This window comes from Lissotriton helveticus, chromosome 2_1, assembly GCF_964261635.1.
Source record: "Lissotriton helveticus chromosome 2_1, aLisHel1.1, whole genome shotgun sequence".
In the NCBI taxonomy this organism is placed as follows: Eukaryota; Metazoa; Chordata; class Amphibia; order Caudata; family Salamandridae; genus Lissotriton; species Lissotriton helveticus.
This window is the reverse complement of record NC_136059.1, coordinates 956,240,223-956,260,510: the sequence shown is the minus strand read 5'-3', so window position 1 is coordinate 956,260,510 and position 20,288 is coordinate 956,240,223. Positions and strand designations below refer to the sequence as shown.

General features: G+C 44.7%; 1 long non-coding RNA gene across 2 annotated transcripts in view; it reads right to left on the bottom strand.

Annotated features, from left to right (window-relative positions):
• The window catches only part of LOC144819556 (uncharacterized), a 378,156-nt gene that overhangs the window by 299,048 nt on the left and 58,820 nt on the right, over window positions 1–20,288 (bottom strand). The window contains exons 2-3 of one of the 2 annotated variants that reach the window (XR_013607442.1): window positions 13,041–13,132; window positions 10–256 (exon numbers count right to left, since the gene is read on the bottom strand). This is a non-coding gene — a long non-coding RNA (uncharacterized LOC144819556). Of the gene's footprint in view, window positions 1–9; window positions 257–13,040; window positions 13,133–20,288 lie in introns of those variants that run through there. The other variant, XR_013607441.1, reaches the window with a different exon arrangement.

The window sequence follows — 20,288 nt, the reverse complement described above, 5'->3', positions numbered from 1 at the left end:
TTTTGTATCATACGGAGCATCAGTTTTTCTTTTCTACAATTGCCTTGCGAGCACTTTGTCTCCTCTCTGGAAGATGATGTTTTTCTCAAGTCGTGTTCTGTCAGCATATGTTTTTATATTTTGTTTCTCACCCAAGTCCCTCGTACGAATGGCATTCTCATCACTTTCTCTCTGAGTGGTGCCCTGGGATATCTTGGTTGTCATTGCTCTCCTGAACATCAATGTTGCTGGTCGAATGAGTTGCTGAATGATAAGCCTGCAATGTAGAGTTTAACACAGTTTGTAAATTGAGCTTTTCAAATTAGCACACCGCACTGCTTTCTTCAGCGTACTCATAAACCTCTCAACCAATCTGTTGGCCTGCGGCCACAAAGGAGTGCTCTTTTGATGCTTTATACTCAGATACTCGAAATAATCTTTGAACTCCTGACTATTAAAATGCAGGCCATTGTCACATTTTAGTATGGCTCAAACATCCCATTTAGTAAAGATGCCATCCAGTCTCTCAATGACTCATTCTTGAGCAGTGGATAAGAGATCCTCAATTAATGAAAATCGTGAGTATTCATCCACAATCACCATCGGGTGATTTCCATTGTCGAGTGGACTGAAAAAGTCAATGACTATTCTCTCCCAGGCATGCGGTCTGACATGTTTAGGGTGTGTTGAAAAAGTTTTGTGGATAGGCAGTTGCGCATAGATGACAGGACTTTAATTCTTTCTCAACTCGCTTGCCGAGATATGGAAACAAGGCTCGATCTCGGACAGCTTGGTTCATGGCAATGATTCCACTATGTCCTTCCTGGGCCACTTAAATCATTTTCTGCCACAGACTCTCCAGAATCAAGATTCTCGACCCTCACAATATAGTTCTCTCTTGAGTTATGGACAATTCATCTTTGACATTTCAGTATTTTTGATATTCACCATCACTGGTAAGAGGTCGAGTCAACTGGTTTCATGACTGCTGTGTAATTAAGTCTTTCAATTTTAACATGTTACTATTGTGACTTGTGATTCAGAAAAGGGGGTGGTGATGAACAGAGTGCCTGAATTAAGCAGACCACTCTTACCCAGTCCAAAGATCAGGGCTTGATCCATCACCGTTTTTTAGCTCACTGCACCATCCCAGCTCAGAACTTGGCTATATGCAAATTAGTCTGTTCCTGTCCCAGTGCATGATGGGAACAGGGCAAACCAAACTACCAAGCCAATTCTTGTACTGGGAAGGAAACAAGCTTCCGGGGACCGGTTTCTGCCATTTCAGGCGTCGTCGGCCCGGCTTGCTTGAATCCTGATGGTGCAATGAGCAAGGGACTCACATCTGAGTATACCCTTCCACGCTTATGGTGGACAAAATGATTCAGAAAAGGGGGTGGTGATGAACAGAGTACCTGAATTAAGCAGACCACTCTTACCCAGTCCAAAGATCAGGGCTTGATCCATCACCGTTTTTTAGCTCACTGCACCATCCCAGCTCAGAACTTGGCTATATGCAAATTAGTCTGTTCCTGTCCCAGTGCATGATGGGAACAGGGCAAACCAAACTACCAAGCCAATTCTTGTACTGGGAAGGAAACAAGCTTCCGGGGACCGGTTTCTGCCATTTCAGGCGTCGTCGGCCCGGCTTGCTTGAATCCTGATGGTGCAATGAGCAAGGGACTCACATCTGAGTATACCCTTCCACGCTTATGGTGGACAATATGATTCAGAAAAGGGGGTGGTGATGAACAGAGTGCCTGAATTAAGCAGACCACTCTTACCCAGTCCAAAGATCAGGGCTTGATCCATCACCGTTTTTTAGCTCACTGCACCATCCCAGCTCAGAACTTGGCTATATGCAAATTAGTCTGTTCCTGTCCCAGTGCATGATGGGAACAGGGCAAACCAAACTACCAAGCCAATTCTTGCACTGGGAAGGAAACAAGCTTCCGGGGACCGGTTTCTGCCATTTCAGGCGTCGTCGGCCCGGCTTGCTTGAATCCTGATGGTGCAATGAGCAAGGGACTCACATCTGAGTATACCCTTCCACGCTTATGGTGGACAAAATGATTCAGAAAAGGGGGTGGTGATGAACAGAGTGCCTGAATTAAGCAGACCACTCTTACCCAGTCCAAAGATCAGGGCTTGATCCATCACCGTTTTTTAGCTCACTGCACCATCCCAGCTCAGAACTTGGCTATATGCAAATTAGTCTGTTCCTGTCCCAGTGCATGATGGGAACAGGGCAAACCAAACTACCAAGCCAATTCTTGTACTGGGAAGGAAACAAGCTTCCGGGGACCGGTTTCTGCCATTTCAGGCGTCGTCGGCCCGGCTTGCTTGAATCCTGATGGTGCAATGAGCAAGGGACTCACATCTGAGTATACCCTTCCACGCTTATGGTGGACAAAATGATTCAGAAAAGGGGGTGGTGATGAACAGAGTGCCTGAATTAAGCAGACCACTCTTACCCAGTCCAAAGATCAGGGCTTGATCCATCACCGTTTTTTAGCTCACTGTACCATCCCAGCTCAGAACTTGGCTATATGCAAATTAGTCTGTTCCTGTCCCAGTGCATGATGGGAACAGGGCAAACCAAACTACCAAGCCAATTCTTGTACTGGGAAGGAAACAAGCTTCCGGGGACCGGTTTCTGCCATTTCAGGCGTCGTCGGCCCGGCTTGCTTGAATCCTGATGGTGCAATGAGCAAGGGACTCACATCTGAGTATACCCTTCCACGCTTATGGTGGACAAAATGATTCAGAAAAGGGGGTGGTGATGAACAGAGTGCCTGAATTAAGCAGACCACTCTTACCCAGTCCAAAGATCAGGGCTTGATCCATCACCGTTTTTTAGCTCACTGCACCATCCCAGCTCAGAACTTGGCTATATGCAAATTAGCCTGTTCCTGTCCCAGTGCATGATGGGAACAGGGCAAACCAAACTACCAAGCCAATTCTTGTACAGGGGGATGACAGGACTTTAATTCTTTCTCAACTCGCTTGCCGAGATATGGAAACGAGGCTCGATCTCGGACAGCTTGGTTCATGGCAATGATTCCACTATGTCCTTCCTGGGCCACTTAAATCATTTTCTGCCACAGACTCTCCAGAATCAAGATTCTCGACCCTCACAATATAGTTCTCTCTTGAGTTATGGACAATTCATCTTTGACATTTCAGTATTTTTGATATTCACCATCACTGGTAAGAGGTCGAGTGAACTGGTTTCATGACTGCTGTGTAATTAAGTCTTTCAATTTTAACATGTTACTATTGTGACTTGTGGCAGTGGTGATCTGGGCTAACGAAATGGCAGCTGGTGTGTTTGATTTTACAATGAAGTTGATATAAGCTTCAGCTGACTTGGATTGAGTGCCATGACCTTGAATGGGCTCCCTGGAAAAGTAGTCAACAGAGTTCTGATCTTTTCCTGGACGATGTACAATGTTATAATTGTACTCTTGTAGTCATAGTCTACAGTGGCAAAGTCTCGTACATATCTAGAACAGTAGCTGGCCATGCTGAGAAACGAACGCACCGTGGAAACATTTTGTGGGGGATCAGCATTTGACAGTGCTTATACTTTAGCAGAATCTAGTGTCATACTCCCATTAGAAAAGATATGGCCAAAGAATGTTAGCTTTGTCTTATGATGAATGCTGAGAGAAACTCTTACAGCCAGATTCATCATTGCAAATTGCGCTCGCAAAGGGCCAGGTTCTGAGAATCTGGCCCTTTGCCATTTGTTTCCATTCAAAGTCAAACCTGTTTCGGGGAGTAAACAACACACTTGTGTAAGTGCTTTATCGAGTTCTTTTTGGGTAGCCCTGAAAACCAATATGTCATCGATGTAATTGAACACATTCATGACAGGTTGTATGAGAAATCGAATGGCCTCTTAAAAATAGTTCTACAGCAGATGGCACATCAAAACTGAGGGCCTCATTTACAATGCCATTGTGCCTCTAGTGCATCACTTTTTTGGATGCATCTGCGGTGCAGTGTGCCTGCCCATATTACCAGGCCACATAAAGACACCCTTCATCACTTATCATGGCCTTGTAAATTTGGTCCCCCTTCACTTTGTATTCCATGGGTATTGCTTTGGGTGTTCCCATGCAACATCCATGGAACCAGACTCATTCCCAGATTTACAAAGTTTTGTAATCTGTGAATGTGTCAGAATCCTACACCTCCCCAGGGGAGGCATAGGAGTGGTGCAACGAGAACAAAATACTTTTAGTTCTCCTTTTTTTTCCTATTTCTATGCGTGCTACAATGTGCAGCATGCGTAGAAAGAGGAAAATGCTATCAATTATTGTTTTTGAGCAGGAAGGTGTCCCTTCCTGCACAAAAAGAATCATCCCTGCAACGCAAGCACCCTTGCAACATGACACAAGGAGAAAGCACATGGGTGCATCTTATTGTTGTTACTACGACGCATCCCTGTGCTTTTAAAATGTTGCAGCTCGGTGCAGCAAAATGGCTTGCTGCGCCACGCTGTGTCATTTTCTTTTAAAATGAGGTCCTTAGTCTTTTGTATCGAAACAGACCAACATGTGTAGAAAATGTTGTAATGCACCTGGAATCTTCTTTGAGTTCCAGGTGATGATAAACTTTATTTAAATCTAGGTGGGAGAGGCCTTTGCAACATTTAGTTGCGTTATCATGTCAGCAATGTGTGGACCCGGATGTCGTTCTTGTTCAATTGCCTTGTTTGCCTGATGCATGTCAAAGTATATGCGTACCGCTACTTCACTGTCCTTTTTAGGCACTAGCATGATGGGTGAAGCCCATGGCATTGGACCAGTCGAATTTTTAATGATATCATGCTTAAGTAATGACTTAAGTTCTTTTTCAACAACAGCTTGTAAATGAAAAGCAATTTGCCTAAGTCTCTGAGCAAGAACACAGAAGTCCTCATTAATATGCAACTTTACTTTCATGGTCTTAATCTGAAACAACCAAGGGAACTGACTTACTAATTCACAGGGAGCATTCATGTTGTAGTTCACAGAAATCATTCTCATATCAGCAGCTGTGCTGAATCTGAGTAGACAGATACTTGACGCTGTCCCTTGAAGCACATGGCTTGGTACTTGCATTCTTGTTTTCTTGTATTTAATTGTTGCTACAAATTAACCCTGACTTTTTAAGGGTGTTGTTGCAACCCATGTGTACACTTTGGTTTTCAACTAAATAATTTCTGGTAAAGGATGCAATTCATTATAATTCTCCTCATACATAAAGTTTATCGACGCACCAATGTCGATGATGAAATGTACCGAACAACCATTTACTTTCGGTCTAATTTTTGGACAATGTTTGCATGACTTTGACATGTTGACTGTTCTCTGACTGACATTTTTCTTGACATGCGGCCACTGCGACATGCACAAGCTTTTCTAAAGTAATCTTTAACATGACACAACCATCTTCTTCACTTTCGCTTGATACTGATATGGGTGAACTGTTTGACTAATACTTGAATGACAATCGACTTCTTTCAGTAATGATTTGTCATACCTGGCGCCTTTGTTGGGCCTTGTGGGTGCACATTGAAAGTTGCTTCTGGAACGTTCCAGCAGCTATTTTGTCTTCACGCTGTGATACACTTGTTTTTCCCTTTGCCTTGCACACCGTCATAAAATGGTTCTCCTTCTCACAGCCCTTACATGTCTGCCCAATGGCGGGACATTTGTGTCATGTGGATACAAAGAACCCCATGTAAAACATGGCTTCTTTTAACGTATAGACATCACCTTATTTCCTTTAGCCTTTTCCTTTGACTTGCTTTTCACACATATGACTGATTGGTCCTGGGCAACTCCGGCCTCCATGTCAGCAGTTTGTTCATTGGCTCTGGCAGCAATTAACACTAGCTCCAGACTAATAGCCAGATTAATCATTGTCCCGTTTTGCGAGTCCTTAATAGCGATTATTAAGTAATCGCTATTAAGGACTTGTAAAACGGGATTCATGTAGGAATAGCAAAAAATATTGCGATTCCTACATCTTCCTTATTTGCGATTAGTAAATTGCTAATCGCAAATAAGGAATAACTTCCCATTCATTCCTATGGGCCTAAAGGCCCATAGGAATGAATGGGGAGTTATTCCTTATGTGCGATTAGCAATTTGCTAATCGCAAATAAGGATTCGATTTCAAGGGTGCCAGAGGTGTCCAAAGGACACCCTGTAGCACCCCTGAAAAGCAAATGTACACAGGTGTTGCGCACACACATGTCCAAAGGACATGTGTGTGTGTAACATGCAACTTAGAAAAATGCACTAAAGTGCATTTTTCTAATTTTTCGCTATTTACCACGAAGTCAGACTTCGCGGTAAATAGCGGCCAATAATTGAGAATTCGCAATTTGAAAATGGTTATTGAATTGCATTTAAGGAATCTCAAATAGATATTCCTTAAATGCAATTCCTCGCAATTTTGCGATTTTGCTATTAGCGATTTTTGCATTTGGGATGATGAATCCCAAATGCAAAAATTGCGCTCGCAAAGGGCCAGATTCTCAGAACCTGGCCCTTTGCGAGCGCAATTTGCAATGATGAATCTGGCCGTAAGAGTTTCTCTCAGCATTCATCATCTGAATGGATCTGATAAGCATTCATTAATAATTCTCAGTCGCATAGCTTCTTCATCATTAAATTAATTGAACTTACAGTGACTGAGGAGTGTGTTGAGTCTCCCCACAAATACATCAATGTTTTCACCAACTTTCTGGCGTTCTTGTTTGCAGTTGTATAATTCGTAATCAACATTTGTCATTGGATTTGTCTTACTATTCAACAATCTTTTAATTTGATGATATGTGATGTCTATGTCAGTTTGCAACATTTTCTTTATGACTTCTTTTACACTATCACCAGCAAGATTTTTTTAGATACTTGATATTCTTTTTATCAGTCTCTTCAAATGCATCAATGAAATCATCAAATGTCTCCACCCAAGTAGTCCACCTCTTGCCAATATTTTGCTTTTTGGTGGTACTGAATGGTTGTGGTGGTTTGAAGAAAGCAGCAGCATTGTAACCATTTCTGGGAGTGGTTGATATTCAGGGTGGAGCTCTTTCCTGCTTCCTCAGAGGTTACTTTTGACTTGGTTTGTGTGGGTCATCTCTAAGGCCTTGAGATGTGCTGGCCTCTGGATCATCCTTGACGACTTTTGAAAAGACAACCTCAGTCTATGTCTCCATTGGAAAAGCTGCGTTTTGGATTTAGACAGATATCTGCGTCCGTTCTGATTGTCACCCACTTCTATGTTCCTGTTCTGACTGCCTTCCCAGCCCTTTAGTCGGCTAGACAGAGTCCACCAGCGTTATAAGCACAACCCTCTGTGCTTTGCCTGGGTCCATACACCTGGCGCTGAGGTTTTACCGGTTCACTTTACTCTAGTTCTGGTGGGTAACTAACTGTTTTATTCTATGACGTTTCTTTACATTCACTTTGTCTGCACCACTTTCAAATTGTAACGTTATCTTGCAACATGTGGTTTTTAATAGCTGCTCTTTGAAAACCTGATTGTAGCTGCCTTTAGCGTCAATGCTCCGGATTACATATGACTTCATATTGTGTAGCAGCATGGTACCTTCATGTACGGTCTTACCAGCAGGTTCTCGTTCACCAATATGTAGATTTCTTTGCAATTTCTTTGTTTTTAACTTTTTTGCAATAGTTGCACTTTGACTCCACATGCGTTAAGTGTTAATTCTGTACTTCGACTGCAACACATGTGGCACTCACAAGCAGTTTGCTGGGACCACAGCATACTCTCTGAGAGAGCGCTGTCAATCTTCAGGTTACTTATCCCACATCCTTGTTGCCATTCGTAGCATTTTCCCAGCAGGGCTATCCGCCAATGACTATGCTACACATGCAGCTTAGTAATACACGTCTTTATTTGTCTGTGTGTAACGGCAAACTCGATTTTCTAAAGCAGCCTTTACTGCAATACACTCTATTCATTACGTAATAACTCTACAGTGTTCATCAGGAGCCAAAAGGGTTCCGTCATTGCTAATTCTCAAGACACTATAGCATTACGCTGCTACGCTTGATCTGCCAATTTGCACAATATTAAGGGACATTTTAACTGTTCTTAGCGCTTTTTTTTTTAGCATTGTGTCACTTTGAAGTGGGGGACCATTGAACTTGCCTGTCAGAGTGAGCAGCCGCCATATTGAGGAGTTGACATACTAGTTTTATTCCAACGAGAATATTTAAAGCACATGATAGCTACCAAGCAGTGCTTCAATGCTCCTACGCTTGATCAGCCAATTTGCGCAATAGTAAGGGACATTTTCACAGTTTTTAGTGCTTCAATTTTGTGCATTGTGTTACTGTGTCACTTTGAAGTTGGGGGACCCTTAGATTCACCCGCAACAGTAAGTGGCCACCATATTGAGAATTTGACGTCCTAGTCTACCTCCAACGAGACTATTTAAAGCACGATAGCTGCGTGGTTGTGCCAACAAACCTTGACACAGCTCGGATTTTAAAACCATCTCACTGAGCTGCTTTTTGATTAACTCATGTTCCCTAATTAAACACAAGTACAAGTTTTTAGAGCATCTAGAGACCCATACTCCCCAGCTCGTATTTCTGACTGAAACCTGGGCAGGTGATGCAACTGACCCAGATTTTGCTGCAGCACTCCCAGGCGGCTACACTACTAATAGGTTTGATCAAATCAGCAAACGTAGAAGCGATATTGTGATTTTTCAAATTAAGTCAATTGAAATCATTTGGGAACTGTTAGAAATGGGATTTTTGGTATGCTAGGGCATGTGCCAAAATTAGGCAGAAACCACCACTCTAGTCATGATAAGGGTGTTACACTCCTAAAAGAACCCCTTGGTAGCTTAGCCCGAGCAGTCAGGCTTATCTTAGAGGAAGTGTGTAAAGCATTTGCACAGAACAGTAATACAGTGTAAGCACTACAAAAGGACACCACATCAGTTTACAAAAATATCCACATTTTTACATACTTAAGACAAGACCAAAAATGATAAAAATCCACAATACAGTACTTAAAATATGCTTGTAAAACAGTTCCTTGATGTCGATAGCTCCATCAAGGGCTATCACGGCATCATGAACAAACAAATCCAAACAGTTCTGGCTGATCGTGGCGTCGCGGGCCAGCTATGATGTCGGTAAGACCCGCAAACAGTACCTTTTAGAAATGCAAGGCGTCAGCGACCTCTCGTTGAGCTTCCAAAAGCACGGCGTTCACAGGCGTCGGTTCCGGAGGTCGGTGCAGGAGTCGTCGTGGCCCTCGAAGTCACATGCGTTGCAGATCGAACTCCTCTCTGTTGAAGTCAGGTGCGCTGGTGTGGGTAGGCATCGGGTGCTGCGGTGTGAAGTGCGGCGGTGCGGTGTACGGTACCCTCAGGTCACGGTGTGAGCATTGACTCGGTGGTGGCATCAGATAGCGTTGTTGGTAAGACCAGGGTCACAATGCCAAGTGAATGCATGCTTACCGCGGTGCTGGCAGATTGCGGTGCAAGCAGCAGCGTCGTCGTTGCTGGAGCGCTGTCGTTGGCTGACGAGCGGGAGTCGATGGTGCCGGCGTCGGTAGGCCAAGGCTGCGGTGCGGGATGAGAGCGATGCGTCGTGTAACTTTACGAGCAGTGCCCTTAAACCACGTTGCAAGCAGCTGCGTAGATTTCGGTGTGGATCAGTGTCGCTGGGGATGCCAAGGCGTTGTCGTGAAGCGAGGCGGTGTGGAGTGCGTTGCCCACAGGTCGCGTTAGAGCAGCGGCTTGGTGGCGGCATCAGCAGGTGTTGTCAATGAGACCAGGGTTGCGGCGTGGCGGCGGTGCCCTCTGCAGTTCCCTCTGTGGTGCCCTCTGTGGTGCCTTCAGGACACGGAGTCAGCAGCGGCATTGTTGACGTCGTCAGGTTGCTTCTTCTTCTGTTTCAGCACAAAACACACAGTCCCCTGTGCTGAGGGCAGAAGAGCTTGAAGTCTTTGCTGTTCCTGAGACTTCTTGAACAGGGGGCAAACTGTACCTCAAGCCCTTGGAGAACTCACAATAGATTGCAGAAAGTTCAGTCCAGTCCTTTCACTGCCCAAGACAGAATCAGCCACTGCAGGCCAACATAGCAAAGCACACAGCAATGTGGTAGTTCCTCCTCGCAGCTTCTCCAGCTCTTCTTCTTGGCAGTCTTCTTGGTCCAAAAGTGTTCTAAAAGTCAGGGGTCTGGGCCCCAATATTTATATCCCAAAATCCTTGGATCTCTTAGGCAGAGAGTGTCTGTGCCCAGTCAGAACCAGTTCTGCCTTCTCTGGTGTGACATCCTGGCAGGAGGTGGAGACGGCATGGTCAAAGGCATACCAGGTCCTTTGAGGTACAAAGAAATCTCCTCCCCTTTCCCCAATTGCAGCCCAGGTCTATTCAGCCCGTTCCTGACCTACCTAGACTATCTGAAGCCACTCCTGCTCCCCAGCCTTCTGTCATCCAAAACCCAGATAGGCAATCCAAATTCCAGCAGAGGCACACAGGATGACCAAGCAAGAAAATACCTACTTTCTAAAAGTGATATTTTCAAACACAGAATGTAAAAATCACCTTCACGAAACGATGCATCTTTAGATTCTGAGTTCAGGCATACTAAACTTTATTTTTCCTACCTAATTCTCCAGGCCAGTTATGTTTATAAGATCGTGTAAGCAAACTCCCCATTCTGTCCTATGGGGAACATGTAGCTGTGCAATAGTAAAAAATGAAATTAGCTGTAATTCACTATCAGGACATGCTACACACACCAGGGCATGTCCTACCTTTCACATACACTGCAACCGGCCCACAGGGGTACCTTGGGTCTACCTTATGGCTGGCTGACATGTAAGAAAAGGGAAGGTGAGGGACTGGCAAGTGTTTGCACTGGCCAAGTAGACATGGCAGTTACAAACTGCGCGCAGACTCCGCAATGGCAGATCTGAGTTACCTTCTCAGGGCTACCCACGTGGGTGACACAATCAGTTCTGCAGGACCGCTAGTAGCATTTGATTCACAGGCCCTGGCACACTCAGTGCACTTTACTAGGGACTAACAAGTAAAACAAATATCCAATCATGCAAATACCAATCTATAACGCAGGAGCACTTGCACCTTACCATTGATCAGCAGTGAGAAAAGTGTGCAGAAATACCAGGAGGTCAGAAAGCAAAAACTCAGGGGAAACACGCCAAAAGATGCCAAGTCTAACAGGAACCATTAAATCTAGTAGAATGTGAGTCTCTCTCCTTTAAATGTAAAATAATAGACCAGGCTGTGTTTTATGGCCTGTTAATCTATAGACCCCCTGGTCCCAAGAATAAATTTTAGACGCACTAAGCAATTTTGTGGAGACAAGTATTCATTACCCTAACTTTACAGTCTTAGGGTATTTCAATTTTCAATTGAAGGATTTTGATAATAGAGACTCAGCACTGCTAATTAACTTCTTAAGTTGTTTTAATATGGATCAGATGGTAAAGATAGCTGCACACAAATCAGGTCATATCCTGGATGGTATCTTCCCCAATCATCCCAAACTCAGGGTGGAAGCAGTTCTTCCAATTATTTGGTTGGATCACGATGCACTTCATTTTAGTTTGGGTTTATTAGCTTCTAATCCCATACTAAACATTAATGGGATGGTTAAAAAGAGCAGTGCTTGGAATCAGTTAAACAATATAGATTTGGAGGAAGGTCTCAAAGCCAGGCTGCCACTGCTCCAAGAATACCTGAATGAAGCAGCAGCAATGCATACTGAGTGGTTAGACAAGGCAAGAAATGCGCATGCCCGTATGCATGCACAGTTTTCTCAAGGATTACCAAAACGGCGAGGAAGAGGAGGGCAGCCCGGGGACGCCGCAGTACAGATAAGTGGTTTTAAATTTACTTTTAATTCATGTTGAATTACTTGTTAGTAGGCGGGGGCTGGCCAACTCCGCTCTGCTGCGGAGTGTGCAGAGATTTGCCTTCTCTGCTTTCTCCACGGAACGTGGAGTCGGCATATCTCCGCACACTCCGCGGGCGGAGTGGAGCTCTCCGCCCGGGGTTAATATTATACTTAGAAACCTAATCTTGCCGCTAATTCTTTGAAAGAGTTCTTTAAAACTGTTCAGACACTCATGAGTCCCAATCACCCAAATGGCCCGTTCTAGCCAGTTGTTATGTGTCAAACGGGCAAAATTTTTTAAGGATATAGTGGAAGCCACATTGAATTTAACCTCACTAATGCTGCGCCGGGTACAAGTGCTCTCCCTCAGATTCCTAACAACACTGAGTGCTGTAGCTTTCCCCTTTTGACAGTCGAACAAGTGATCAAGCTAATAAGATACTCTAAATCAGGAGCCCCTTTTGATCCCTGCCCACGCAAGGTGGTGCATGATATGGCACACAACATAGCCCCGGTCCTGAGGACTCTGTTTAACATCATTAGTAAGGAATTTAGATTAAAGACACCAGATCACACCATACAATAGTTACTTTCTTCCTGTGTGCATTATGCACCATGAAGAGCAGTATCTGTAAGGAGTGCACTCATTGCAACTGGTTTTCCTACGTAATCTTGTGATACAATAAATCTGTTAAATGTACCAGATCCTGTAATGATCCTTGTGGTTATTAAATTAGGAAAAAACTCGTTGTGAAGGACTTAATTAGAAAGGAATAATTTCTGAAAGACAATTACAGTTTCCAATGTTTATTTGTTGCCTTGACCAATGCTTGTTCATTTTTGACAAGAGGCTTTTTCCTGATTGCGCACTTGGTTGATCGTGTGGACATTTAGAGAGGGTTTCACACGCAGTTTGACAGAACGTTCAAGTCTGAGGGAGAAGTCTACTTAAGGAGCGAGCGCTAACGGTTCAGTGCTTCGTCTCAAGTTGACGATACGAAGAGCACTTCAGTTAGCGGCTCCGACCTTGAACTCGACCTGATTCCTGGCACTTTCCTTTTATTTAAGTTAAAGCCCAACCGCCTCCAGTCCCTTTAATCCCTGTTACTTCAACTTGTTTACCGACCCTTACCGCTAGCCTCTTACCTGATTTCTTGTTCGTCTGGGTGAAGTTTTCCGAGGAGCCACGAGGACAGATGCCGACATCTTTCCCTCGACGGAAGTCAAGCCGGTGATTTCTTCGACGGTCCGATCAAAAGCGAGAAAGGACAATAAGATTATTTATTTTAAAGAAGGACTTTGGGGTGTCGTGCCAAGACAAAATAAGTTTAGTAATTAACAAATGCTGTAGGTAATCGGTAGACTGATTTGTTAAACAAACCTTGACAAAAGCAATTCAGTAATTTGTAAAATTTTGCTGAGACTTCAATATTAATGAATGTAAAATAGTTATCAAATGCCAAAGATAGTTTTGGAGCAAACTTAATCTCTGGGGGTTAAAATTGTTAAGAGTATTTACAAACAGCCCAGAGTATAGGTTGCTTGTTGTTCTTTTAATTCTTAATTTTCAGAATCCCTTGAACAGAGAAACTACTGGGATCTTCAGGTATGTGCGTGTGCATGAGTTACAAGAGTTAATTAGTCTAATAAATTAACACACTAATTAATTCAAGTTTTTTTAAGACAAAAGGTTCAGAATCAATTTATCTCAACTTTGTTTTAAGGCGGCAGTCCAAAGTTAGTTTAATTGGATGCACTTGACTCCTGACTGACTCAGTTAAGTGTGAACAAGGGTCGTTAATTTCTATGGTCAGTAAACCTTGATGTTATTTAATATTTAAGAAATCTTTAATGTTAATTAGCAGAATTGTTGACCAAGTGTACTGTGTCACAGGATTACGTGAAACCAGGATTGCTTGAATTCAAAACTACGGCCTAGAACACTTTCAAGAGAAACAGCAACAGGAACCAGTGTTTGTTGTTGTTTGTTTGTTCCTCTCTCCACTTCCCCTTTCCCTTAGGGAGTAGTTGACATAGTCAGAGTTTCCTTCCTGATTGTGTTGGTTGATCCTTGAGGGAGTTGGGAGTTTGCGGCGTCAAGAGGAAACAACTGGAGTGACTCTCGTAACTGCTCAACAGTATCATCACACGAGAAAGAGTCCTACAGAATTGAGTATCACCGTAGCTGTAGACAGATTTCAAAGTCAAATTTTATTTCTTTACAGAACACAGCAGCCGACGCGCGTTTCGCCCTGCCTGTGCTTCCTCAAGGCTCACTAATGTAGTGGTTATGACATTATGGGCCAGATGTAGGTAATTACGATTTACCTACTCTTAAATACCGAATCATACCGAATCGGTATTTAAGAGTAGGCAAATAGGAAGCAGGCAGAGGTAGGTAATCTTTATTTTGCAATTACCGAATCGGGAAGATTCGGTATTTACCAAATCGGGTAAGCCCATAGGAATCAATGGGAAATACCGAATCGGTATTTACTGATTCGGTAAATACCGAATCCTGGCAGGGGGAATGGGGTGTCACTTTGACACCCTGTAGCACCCCAATTGCAGGCTTGTGTGCCATGTGGCACACATACATGCCCTAAGGGCATGTCTGTGTGTCACATGTCATAGGTGTACATGCACAGATGTGCATGTACACTGGAATTCGGTATTTTACCACCGGTAAAATAAGGACTCCTAAGGGCCTGTGGCACTGCAAACTGTGCCACCTACATATGGATTTGCAGAATCGGTTTATTTACCGATTCGGAAAAATACCGAAGTGGTAAATTTACCGAATCGGTAAATATACCGATTCTGTAAATTCCGAGCCACCTACATGTCAAAAGCCAAATACCGGTCGGTAACGGCCGAAATCGGCCGTTACCGACCGGTATTTGGCTACCTACATCTGGCCCATAGTCTCCAATAAACACTGTATTTAGTTAAAATTCCAAAGTATAATCACACATACCAGAAGTGCTACAGTTTCATAGTCCTCTTTTTAACATCTTTGGTGCCAAAGTTAAAGTCTGCGCACTCAGTGTGAAAAATACGTCCTCCTTTCCAAGTCTGTTATTCAATTGGAACCATGATACATTCCATCGGGAGTTCCCATTCAATCCGAACAACGTGTCCACACCACTACTATCCAAGTTGATACTCCAGATGAATGAGTGTTTGGCTCCAAGGGAGCACCCAAGACTGAACATAAGGACTGTTTTGGATCATATTATAAAGGAGACACTTTGATGTGCAGATCGTCTAGAGCATATCCACCACAGTATATTAGAACATTTCATTAGTAGGAAAGCTGCTTTCCCAGGGAATGGAAAAAAGCTTCTGGATCCTATGACAGAGGATAGCTATCAGCTCATATCTCGACTACATTTTCCAGCTAAAGTTATTGAAAAACATCTCAATGAAACTTTGTCAGAATATCTGGAAAAAAATCAAATTTAGAATGAGGCATAGTTTGGCTTCAGGTCTTGACACAGCACCGAGTCTGCCTTGATAGCAGTCGCAGAAGAGATCAGGCTTATGGACAATGGTGGGAAGGCCTCAGCGGTCCTTTTGGTTCTCACCGCAGACTTCGACACAGTGAGTCATAGGGTCCTTTTGGAGCAGTTGACAGAAATTGGGATTTCTGCATCTGCTTTCAACCTTCTCTCCTCATTCTTAGGAGACGGAGAGCAAAGGGTGGTCCTTGGGGAGTTTCATTCAAAATCCTTCACCCTGCCATGCGGGGTCCCGCAGGGGTCCTCTCTTAGCCCTATGCTATTTAATATTTATGTGGCCCCTTTATCCAAGCGTATTCAATCTTTTGGCTTTGCCCCAACAGCGTACACTGATGATACTCAGATCGTTGTTTCAATGTCTAACAACATGGAGGAGGTTGCTGACCGGTTCAATAGATGAATGAAGGCCATTTTCACCTGGATGAGTGGTACCTGCCTAAAATTTAACTAACGGAAAACAGAGATTCTCCTTTTTGGTAAAGATCTGGCCTTCTAGAACAGGTCATGGTGGCCACAGTCTCTCGGCTTTCCCCCCTGCCTGTTTCTAAAGTAAGAAACCTAGGGGTTGTTTTTGATACCGAGCTATCACTCAAGACCCCGATAAATAAATTGACATCAACACAACATGTTATTTTATAATTGTAACCAGGAAGCGGGGTACTCACCCCCTGTATCCCGGAGTGCGCCTGTAAACTGTGACCCCCCCTCTTGTCTCAACAGGTGTCGGAGAACTCAAGCTGGAACCACGTGGAGGACCAGTACAGCTGTGATGAGGAAGACATGGAGCACGGTCCCTTTAACTGGCCCCGACCAGGTGACGAGGAGGAGGAGCACGACATCACCGTAAAAGACGCCCAGCTGCCGGAACAGGTGTGTCTATACACCGGAGGAGCGGTCAGAGTGGAGAGGAGTGGAGGTGTGGCGTGGAGCAGAGGAATCGAGCAGAGCAGAGGAGCAGCGTGGAGCGGAGGAGAGGCGTGAAGCGGAGGAGAGGCGTGGAGCAGAGGAGCAGCGTGGAGAGGAGGAGAGGAGTGGAGCGGCGTAGCCGAAGGCAGCACTGCCAGAGCAGGGACCGTGGAAACAGCGGAGGCGTCTGCAGAGACGGAGGGCGGCGGCGCTTCAGGAGCGGGAGTCACACGGGGAGAGGAGGAGAAGCCGGGAAGAAGACGACTCGGAGTCCTACGGAGACCATCGGGAGAGACGGACCCAGGAGGACAACGGACCCACGAGTCGCCCAGCCACTCCCCGGAGGGGCGTGGCTAACAGAGGTACGTGGAAGGGTTACTGGGTGGTTGCGGTTAAAGAAGGGAGAACCCAAAAGTCCCTTAGAATAAAAGCCCCGTGCACTCCCCTCACTGACCGGGCCGTAGTTGAAGCACCGAGTGTTCCCTCACCCCCTTTCCCTAAAGCAACCGTTGGGTCGAACCCAGTACTGATACCTCCTCTGTTTCTGTCTCCCCTTCGGCGGAACCTGGGCCACGACGGATCACGAAGTAAAAGGAAGGCGGAGCCCGACCCGGCGCCGAGAGGAGGGTGTCATCAGAAAAAGCAGGAAGGAAAGAAGCCGCTCACCGCGTCCTTCGCCGATCCGACCAACCTGTACTGATAGACTGTTTTAGTCAATAAAGCCTAGTTTGACCCCTACTAAGACTCGTCTCTTGCCTTTTCCCACCCAGCCGGCCACAATAATAAAAATGTTGAGGAAGGTGTTACCCTTGTTCCCTCCTGATCTGCAAAAATCAGTGGTCATCTCCATAGTGATTTCTAGGATTGATTACTGTAATGCCCTTTACTTGGGCATTAACCTGAGACCAGATGTTGCAGAATGCAGCTTATCACTTAATTAAAAGAATTCCCAAATTTAAGTCTGCCATGGGTGCACTGGTGGAGCTCCATTGGCTTCCCATCAGGAAAAGGATTGCTTTTAAAGCTTTATGTCTGGCACATAAAGCACTACATGGAATTGGACCGTATTATCTTAAAAGCTAATTCAGGTGATAGTTCCCAAAAAGGCTACTACGATCAGCCACCTCACGATCAGTGATCATCCTCAGGATTAGAAAAGTGGCATGGGGAGGTCGTAGTTTTATTTATTCCACATGCAATCTTTGGAATATAATGACCTTTCACCATAGAAGTCAGGTAAACTTTCCTTGCTTTCTCAAACACGTAAAACCTGGTTGTGTTCACTTTCCTTATAAATCCTCATTGTTAATTTGTTGGTTGTAGTACGCTGGATGTAGGAATATGCTGGCGCCGAGACCCCCAAGTGCAATTGTACGCTCTGAATCAAATTAGGCTAGCTTGGCATGTCAATACTGAATTATATCACACATAAACATTCATGTTCACACCTAACTCTGTGCTTGTGCATAGGTACTGTACTTGAGTCTAGATGGATAATGTGCAATATGACATGCACTGGTTGGTTGGTCATTTTCTGTAAGTAGTCCTGTTTTACTCTAGGATTAGGTGTGACCTACTCATGAATTCTAGGCATAAGGCATCATAGTCTGGACACAAAATGGTAAATCAAGTCAATGGGTAATAATAACAATATTAATAACAATGGGCCCGATTCACAGAACTAACTTAAGACAAAATCCTAAACTTACTACTTTTGGCATTCACAGAATGCACTTACTACTTTTGGTATTCACAGAATGAGCTTACTACTTTTGGTATTCACAGAATGGATTTACGACTACTAACTTTACGTCCGCACTCGGGCTGGAATTTTCGCACCCAGAGCGGAAATTCCACTTACGAGTCGGAATCTCCGCTTATGGTCCGTAATCTCTGATTTCGGGCCGGAATCTCCGATTTCAGGCCTTAATACACGCACTGTGGCCGTTGATCATTTTCCTCAAGAGTAAACACCTGTCCAAGTGCCTACCACCCCCCACCAAGCATCAGCTGACAACCTGCAGCCAATCCCAGCCCTGCAGCATGTATAAATGCAGAGCAGACACACACAAACCCTTTCAACATGTCGCTGAATATGTTTGTTACTCTGCGCCTTGCCATGCGGGAAAACTACTTGAAGAGGAGGGGGAGAGCAGAGAGGATCTTCAGGCAGAGGATCAATCTATTTGGAATGTCCAGCCAAGATGTAAGGGCCAGGTACCGTTTCCCTCCAGAAGTCATCTTGGATATGGTATGTGAGTGGGAGCAGGAACTTGACTCTGTGACCTGCTGCTCCCATGCAATACCAGCCTATCGCAAGATCCTTTCTGCTCTCCATTTTTTTGCCATTGGGTCTTTCCAAAAGGTCTCAAGTGACCATGTGGGCATTTCCCAGGCAAGCCAGTCGCGGTGCCTGCATCAGGTACTGAGATGCATCACTGCTAGAGCCCACAACCACATACAAATGCCCCATACGCTGGCCAGGAGACAAAGGGCAGCACAAGATTTCTATCTCATTGCACACTTTCCACATGTGCTGGGTGCAATTGATTGTACCCATGTGGCCCTTCAGCACACATCTTCTGCAACAGACACAGAAGGTATTCCATCAATGTGCAAGCTGTCTGTGATGCCAGTGGCAGGTTCATTGATGTGCATGCAGTGTTCACAGGCAGTACCCATGACAGCTTTGTATTCCGCATGTCACCTCTTGCCCGGCCGATGGCTGCTGGAGAATTTGGCAACATGTGGCTACTGGATAAGTACCAAGCACTAAAAATGATTGATATGTGTTATTGAAATGTCTGAATGCCACACAGAATTAACCATTGTACAATAAGAATCATAAAGCTACATACACGGCTCAACAGACACTGCATGTACTAAAGTATAGATCATGTCCTGTGTAAATCAAGGAGGGAAATGTAACCAACTGCCCTTTCTTCCTTCCTCAGGTGACACTGGGTATGCACTCTCCCCACATCTCCTCACCCCTTACAGGCGTGCAGACACTGTGTAGGTACAATAGGGCACACATAAGTACTAGAGCCATCATAGAGTGTACTTTTGGTCTGCTGAAGTCGCGATTCAGATGTCTTGACCGTACAGGGGGTGTGCTGCTGTACTCCCCTGAAGTTGTGTGCAAGATCATATTAGCCTGTGGTGTTTTGCACAACAGTGCTTTACCGCATGGCTTACACATACCGCTGGAACCTCAACTAGCTCTGAATCTGGGAAACCGGGCCATTGCACATAACCAAATTCAGGGTATGAAAGTCCATGATCAGCTCGTTGCAACGTTTTTTGCATGAGCAACCTGTAGTGTCGTGGACAAAATGTGGCTTGCTGTCTGTTGTCAATGATGGAACTTGCATAGACACGACTGTGTCAATAAATTCCATCCTGAGACTACCTTGCAAGCCACACTAACTGCATGTAAATCACGGCTGTTGAACAGTAGTCAAAAAGTTGAGCGTGCCTCAGGTCATGTGCCCATGTCAGCGATCAGTGTAGTGGATGTCCCTAAACAATCTATTCACGCAGATGAAAAACAATACATGGTCTGAGAGACCTACCTGGTCCTTATGAGGATGGGTCACTGAACCACAAAAGGCCATAACCATTTCAGTCTCAGGCCTGTGCCCACAACAGATTTGACTCCCCCACAAATGATGGGCCCACAACGTGAGTGATGATGTCATGGGTAAATCAGGCACCATGTGTCGGTGATATACAGCACTGCTCCACCCCAATATTACGTAACCCATCACATAACTCTTGTAATGAACACTCAATCTGCACTGCATGTACCATAATGCAAAGTAGGAGATAACTAAACTGGGTTTTGATGTTGTATCAGCCCATCCCCCTGTCCGCGCAGAAATGTCATTAAATGGTCTGTTCCCCCTTTTTTTACATGTTCATGATTCTCACCTGCACTGTCATTTCAGGTTTTTACACAACAGAA